The following is an 8004-nucleotide window of genomic DNA, read 5'->3' as shown; positions in this document are numbered from 1 at the left end:
ATGTATGTATGTATGTATGTATGTATGTATGTATGTATGTATGTATGCATGTATGTATGTATGTAAAAATTAATCAAAGGACATACTAAGTATGTCTACCTGCTGAAAATAACAGTCAAAACTCTTATTTAAATCGCCAAAATACACTGATGATAACTACAGAAATCAACCGAAGGCAGACCAGGTTAATAAAATTTAACATACATTTACGGATTTGGACTCACGTGGACCAGTTTCTGCACTGGCAAAAATCGCCTTAGCTTCTTCAGTACGCGTTACCATGATGGAGGCCCCCCAACCCATCGTTTGAAACCACTACTTTCAAAAACAAACGTTGCAAAGCGTTTAGAGTGAAGTAAAAACCTATAGAATTGATCCCTAGAGCAGTGGAAGAATGTTATTTTCTCGGACGAGTCATCCTTACCTTATTTCCGATAGCCAAAGAAGCATTTGACCCAGACTGACTTCTTCCAGTTGTTAAACATGTAGGAGGATCTGTGATGATCGGGGGGGGGGGCTATATCTTGGAAATCCGCCGGCCCAATGGTTTCCCTTCATGGGAGAATAAATAGTCAAGACTATTTAAGCATTTTATTTTATCAAATTCATCCTATGGTTACGGAACTGTTTCCGGAAGGAAACGCAATCTTTCAGGATGACAATGTACCAATTCATACAGCTAAAGTTGTTACTAAATTGCACCCTTTGTCACTTTTGTACATGTGCCTTTTAGTTTTTAAATTGCGAATAGTCACTTTAATTCTTTTATGTAAATATGAATGGTTGTATGTATATATGCATTATTATGCATGTATACATGCATATTAAAATACGTAACTATACCTATCTTTATGTTTACATACATACATACATGGTGGTTGTCTACTCCTTAAACAGAGTTTGACCACCTCCTGCACCTACACCTTAGCCCTTTCATGTATAGTTCTCATTATCACCATTCTTTTCGCATTTCGATTTCATCTTCGTTTCATACATACATACATACATACATACATACATACATACATACATACATACATACATATGTATGTATATATAAATGTGTTTGACGTCAGCACTATTTTCACTGTTTCAGAATTTGATCTGGTCGTACGTATTACAATCCTACATAGTCAAGTCCGTTGTGGTTTGAGAAAGATTTGAAAAAAATTATAGTAAGATTTGATATAGACACGAAATATCAATATCGTACAGTTTGGTGGTCGAACTGGTGACATCCAATTTCTTCAAATATGTAAATCAGCTAAATAGCTTATGCAAAGGCTCAGTGAAGTTTTGGATATAGCGTCAGCCTCTTTCAGATCATGAGGTGGAGTTGCTTTTTGTTACTATCAATATTCTGCGTTTCGTGTCGCATTCATGATTCTACTTGCTTCGACAAACGACTCTTTTCCCAGTTGCAACAACTTTAGAAAGTCCTTATCAAATATTCTCCTCCAATGATCTTAAGCCGTTAAGAAACAATAACGTTTGAAAATGAATTTGAAGATGAAACGAAGATGAAATCGAAATGCGAAAAGAATTGTGATAAAGACAACTATACACCGATTGCTTCAGCCTGTAGTATTAGTTTTAATCTTCTCAAAGGCAATAGCTGATTCATGTTCTTTTCAATAGAGAAAACTATTTCATCTTCGTTATCAAAGCTGAAAAAAATTGCTAAATGTATTTAGATAAACACTTTAGAGCCCGTATGTTTCACGACTTTACTGCAAAATAATTCTCTTATCTGAACAGAAAGCAATTGATAGTTGAAGGGCAAGGATTTAGGGAAGAGATTTAATGTAAAGGAATTTATAATTCCTTCGTATTCTGAATTTATATTTAAATTTCATAAATACACATTTTGCTGATAATAATAAAAAGGATCACGAAAACTGTAACCACCACAATATACAATAATTGCAACAAAAGAAACACAGAAATAATCTGTTTTTCTTTCAAGGAGCAGAGCCGACGATTTTTTTTCTCTAGGACAACTTATAGCAAAGCCATTCATGTACAGTTTAAGCATAAGTAAAACATGAGCAATGAAGAAAATAATTTGGGGGAAGGAAGGATTAGTTTGTTTTGCGTGGGATCTGTGAGGTGATACAGAAACGATGGCAAAAGTAAGAAAGATGGTTGCTTTGAGTGAGTGTGCTTCGTTCGATCTTGAACTGGGAACACTATGTTACTAACAACAAAGTCTTGGCAAAAGCCAACAGTCAAAGTATCGAATCGCTGATCTTGAAACACCGTCTTCGATGGACAAGACATGTAATGTAACAGGAATGGAAGAGTCAGGGTTCCCATGCCAAGTCTTATTCAGTGAACTCAGCTCGGAAAGAAAAGCACGGGGTTGTCCTCTTCGAAGATACAAGGACCAACACAAAGTAATTCTAAAAGCCACCAGAATTGAGCCCAAATCGTCTGTAACACAAACCCGAGACCGTACCAAGTGGCGGCGTTTCATCACCATCGGGACCAAAAACTTCGAAGCCACCGAAAGAGAAATGGAAGACAAGAGAAAAAGGCTTGACAGAATCAACCTCGTCCTCTACCAACATTGTCATGCAGCCAATGCCCTCGACTCTTCTATGCAGGAATTGGTCTACAGAGTCATCAACGGCATCAACATAAAGGAAGCGTTCAGCAAAGAAGAAAATAAATTCCCGATACGAGATAAAACCGATGACGACGACGATGGCTTGGAGAGAATATTTAAATTCAGATGAGTAAGTTTCATTTCGGTTTCATATAATAATAATTGTAATAATAATAAAAGCAGAAGTAATAGGTACAGCTATAGCACAAGAATACGATGATGACCAACAAGATATAGTGAGGATGCTGAGCCGATATATTAGAGAAGACCAGGATCAAGCACCCCCACCCCCAATCTGAGGTGCATTGATCGACGCAAGCTCAAAGTTGAAACTGAAAAGATAGATTCGGTCCTTGGGCTATTCCAGGCAAGAAATATAACTGAAACTAACAAGATTATTTGGTTGCTGCAGCTATGGTTGCTGCAGCTATGGTTGCTGTAGCTATGGTTGCTGCAGATAGAGTTGGATACAAAAGAAGAGAACAAACAGAACGTAAAGACCCATTCTGGCGTAGACGAATTTGTGAGAAACAAAGTTAAAAAGACATATAGGACAAGTTGATAGATTGAGTAGAGGGGAATTGCAGAACGAAAGCATAAGAATAATGCTGGAAAGAACATATAGAATAAGAGATAAAGGCCATGATGTGATATAGGAAGAATTGAAACAGAAAGTAGTAGCAATCAAAGCAAAACTCAAAAAATATGACAATAGAACAAAGCAATTCAGGCAAAACAGATTGTTTGAAGCAATCAGAAACTGTTTCAGGAAATTACACGTAACAATGATACCAGATGCAGAGGAAAATAGGACATTCTGAAGAGGGATCTGAGACTAACCTGTAGAGCATAATGATGAAGCGAAGTGACTGCATGAAATCCAAGAAGGTTAAGAAATATAGAAGGCCAAGAAGACATAAAGACATATTAGCGAAATGATAAAAAAGCAGTTAAAAAATTCCCCAATTGGAAGAGCCCAGAACCGGATGTGGTCCAAGGTTATTGGATGAAATAGCCGAGAGGACTCCATAAAAGAATAGCGCAACAGCTAGATGAGTGCTTGCAGAAAGGCGCAGTAAACAGCTGGATGACAAAGAGAAAGACATTATAGTGTGCCAAGGATCATAAAAGGGAAATTTTGCGTCCAATTTTAGACCAATAACGTACCTTCTGCTAATGTGGAAGCTAATGTCAGGTGAGTGGCCAGTGAACTGTATAGATACCTGGAAAACAGTGGGCTGCTACCTACTGAACAGAAAGGGTTACGCAACAAGGGACTGCATAATCAATTCCATGCAGCCACAAGAGACATTGCTGGAATAAATAGATGAGACTAGCTGAAAAAAAGGAACACTAAAAAAAGAAACCGAGAGCACTATACTGGCAGCGCAAGATCAAGCTTTGGCCATGAACGAGGGGATCAACCTTAGAAATGAGCAAGTGTCTCCGCTGTGCCGCATCTGCAATAGAGTGGATGAAACCGTTGCCCATATCATGAAAGAATGCTCTAGACTTGCCCAAAACCACTACAAATTGTAGCGACACAATCAGGTAGCGAAAGTGCTACATTGAAAAGTGCGAAAAGCGGGAGCTGGAGAGAGGCAAGACGTGATATGAGCACAAACCGCAGAGTGGTGGAGTCAGAGACTTGTAAAATCCTCTGGGATTTCCCAATCCAAACAGATAAGGTGCTAGAGCATAACAGGCCAGACCTATTGGTTGATGTTGCATGCTCAATTGTTTATGTTGCATGCTCCTATGACCCACGAATAGTCAAGAAGGAAGGCGATAAGATAAATAAATACAACCCTCTCAAGTACGAAATAGCCCGGCTATGGAAAATGAAGAAGGTGAAGACAGTGCTAATTATTGCTGGGTCCTTGGGAACAGTATCAGAAGGCATCAAGGGGAATATAAAGGAAACTAGAATAGAGTGCCCAGTAGAACTATTACAGAAGGTTTGTCTCCTTGGCACAGCCAGAATAATCAGGAAAGTATTAGATAGTTGAAAAGAACAGATATCATGCATGGTATCGTAGGCTGCAGACAGCAAGCCCTCTGCGCATGCAAGGCTCCGGAAGTTCCAACAAAACCTGAAATAAAAAGAAATAATAATAATAATAATAATAATAATAATAATAATAATAATATATTCAAATTTTTATACAAATGACAGCCATTTTAAGAGAGGGGCGAGTCGATTACATCTTTTATCGACCTCGAAAGGATGAAAGGTAAAGTCGTCCTCGGTGGAATTTGAACTCAGAACACGAAGACGGACGAAACGCTGCTAAGTATTTTGTCGATTCTGTCAGCTCACCGCCTTAACTGCATCTTAAATTGTAATTTCTAACAATGACACCCGACTATTGTGCTAACGATTCTGACAGCTTGCCGCTTAATAATAATAATAATAATAATAATAATAATAATAATAATAATAATAATAATAATAATAATAGTGATGATGATGATGATGATGATGACGGTAATCAAACTAGCTTGTAAATGATTATTTTTAAATTTTGACAAACAATCGTCCATCTGTTTTCTACGTCACAAATTGTAGGCGACCGTAGTAAATAAATAACTAATCTTTTATGATATTTTAAATTGTTACACAACCAAACAACGATAAACGCCATAGTGTTGTCATTGGAAATGTTAACAATAGCGTTTGTTAACGAAAACAAATCTATAAAATTGAACAGATATGTTCCCACATCATCAATATATTCTATACACATAGATAGATGAATATGCCTGTACACTGATAAACCAATAAACTGTTTGTGTATTAGAAACACAAGAGATATGAAGTGAAGCAAACATCTAAAAATCTGAATTTTTCGTTTAACTATTCATAATCAGCAGTTTCCTTGAATGGGTGTTTGATCTCATTGAAATCAAAGAATAAAGGGGCTTATATTGTAGCTGCATCGTCGTCATCGTCGTTGTAATCCTCGTCATTGTAACTCTCGTTAGTGTCGCTGTCATCGTTGCTGTCGTCATTATCGTCATCGCAGTCGTTGTCGTCGTCGTCGTCGGCGTTCTCGTCGTAGTCGTTGTAGTTTTCGCTATTGTCATCTTCGTCGTCGCCGTCGTCGTCATCGCTAAACTGCCTCCACCACGGTCGTCGTTGCTGTCTTGCTTCTTCGGGCCAGGCTTGCTAGATCACACGTGATTAAATTCGTTCCAGTCGTGAACATCCTATCGTTTTGTATATTTATTTCTACATCGCTCAACACAACCTTCTTTCCGAGACAGTAGGGCGTAATTTGAGGGAGATCTGGCTGTTGTTTTTAGTAAACTGTAAGTGGCGGAAAAGAGGAATCAAAATTTACATTGCCGAGATGACTCACTAGGACAATTCTTCTCTATGTAGCATGCTATGTGTATAACTTTATGCCAAGTATATTTCCAAAGCAGAAATGGCATAAATTATATGAAAAGAAAAATACTACCAGCCACATGGTTCCGGGTTCAGTCCCACTGCGTGCAAATTTTAAGATTTTCAATAAACTTTGAAATTTCTTCTACAAGTGCAGCCAAATAAAAATGACCCGTGTCTTCTACTATAGCCTCGGGCCGACTAAAGCCTCATCAGTGGATTTGGTAGATGGAAACTGAAAAAAGCCCACCGTGTATGTGTATGTGTGTGTGTGTGTTGTGTTTTTGTGTCTGTGTTTGCCCCCCCCCATTACTGCTTGATAACTGGTGTTAGTGTGTTTACGTCCCCCATAACTTAGCAGTTCGGCAAAAGGAAACGATAGAATAAGGAGGTCGTTTCCTTCGATTAAAATCACTCAAAGCGATACTCCAGCATGGCCGCAGTCAAATGACTAAAACAAGTAAATGAATGAAAAAATAAACGAATAACAAGAACAAATATATCGTGTTAAACATGGAATTCTTAAAGAAGACACATCTTCTATGCGAATAATAATCTTTTCTACTATAGGTACAAGACCTGAAATTTGAAGGGTAGGGCCAGTCAATTAGATCGACACCAGTACGCAACTGGTACTTAATTTATCGAACCTGAAAGGATGAAAAGCAAAGTCGACCGCGGCGGAATTTGAACTCAGAACGTAGCGACGGGCGAAATACTACTAAGCATTTCACCCAGCGTGCTAACAACTCTGCCAGCTCCCCGCCTTAATAATAATAATAATAATAATAATAATAATAATAATAATAATAATAATAATAATAAAAAATCCTTTCTACTATAGGCACAAGGCCTGAAATTTGGGAGGAGGAGCCAGTCGATTAGATCAATCCCAATATGCAACTGATCCTTAATTTATCGACCCTGAAAGGATTAAAAACAAAACAAAGTCGACCTCGGTGGAATTTGTACTCAGAACGTTGAGACGGGCGAAATACCGCTAAGCATTTTGTCTAGCGTGCTAGCAACCTTGCCAGCTCGCCGCCTTGCTATGAGAGTAATAATACGAAAGAGATGCCTCACTAGCACTCAGTTCTGGAAGCACGTTTAATATATGCTATAGCAGAAACAGCTGTAAGCTAATGAAAGCAATTATGCGACTCCTGTACATTTGTCATTCATTTGTTAATTGGAATCAATATAATATTTAGATTTAATTCCTTCTTGGAAATTTTAACTTATATGATAATGTATCATTAGCTATTCACTGATGTAGGCATTCGGGCGGTTGATTATACGCTCTTCAACATATGATATTGAAAAAAGTAAAACATCGTAACAATGCCCTGAGCCAATAGCTCTTAACCCTTTTGCGTTTATGGTACGATGGAGATCAATCCAAAAATCTTATAACAGTGGTTCTCAACTGGGGTTCATATGACCACTGGGGGCCCATACGTTTTGGAGGGTCCAAATAAAATAGTCCACTATTATTTTAAGAGTCTATGAAAGAAATGTTGCTATAGATGTATCTATTGCAAGAAACAGCTAGATTTCTTTCTCTAACGTTATATGTAGCTCAACCTACACAAGTGTGAAGAACAAAATAGTAATTTTGAAAGAAGTATCTGGAAAACAGGTTTTTAATCATCGAATGGTTATGGGTGTCCACCAGAATGGAATAGTAATCAAAGGGGTCCATAGACGAGAACAAAAAAAAAAAAGAACGGTTGAGAATCATTGATTTAGAAGGAAAAAACAGCTAAAAGTTCAAAATTTCACTTTTTCAGTTCAGAAAAGTGCCCGGATCGATTGATATATTTTAGAACGTGTCTCGTCTGCAGGAAACAGAACCTGCATCTTCTGCTTCCATGTACATAGGCCCAGATCGTGTCAGCAACTTGAAGTTGATTTTCTTCACCGTTACCTCATCTTCATATACTCTTTACTCTTTTACTTGTTTCAGTCATTTGACTGCGGCCATGCTGGAGCACCGCCTTTAGTC

The sequence above is a fragment of the Octopus bimaculoides genome, chromosome 1 (assembly GCF_001194135.2).
Source record: "Octopus bimaculoides isolate UCB-OBI-ISO-001 chromosome 1, ASM119413v2, whole genome shotgun sequence".
Lineage (NCBI taxonomy): Eukaryota > Metazoa > Mollusca > Cephalopoda > Octopoda > Octopodidae > Octopus > Octopus bimaculoides.
Note: the sequence above shows the minus strand (reverse complement) of the source record.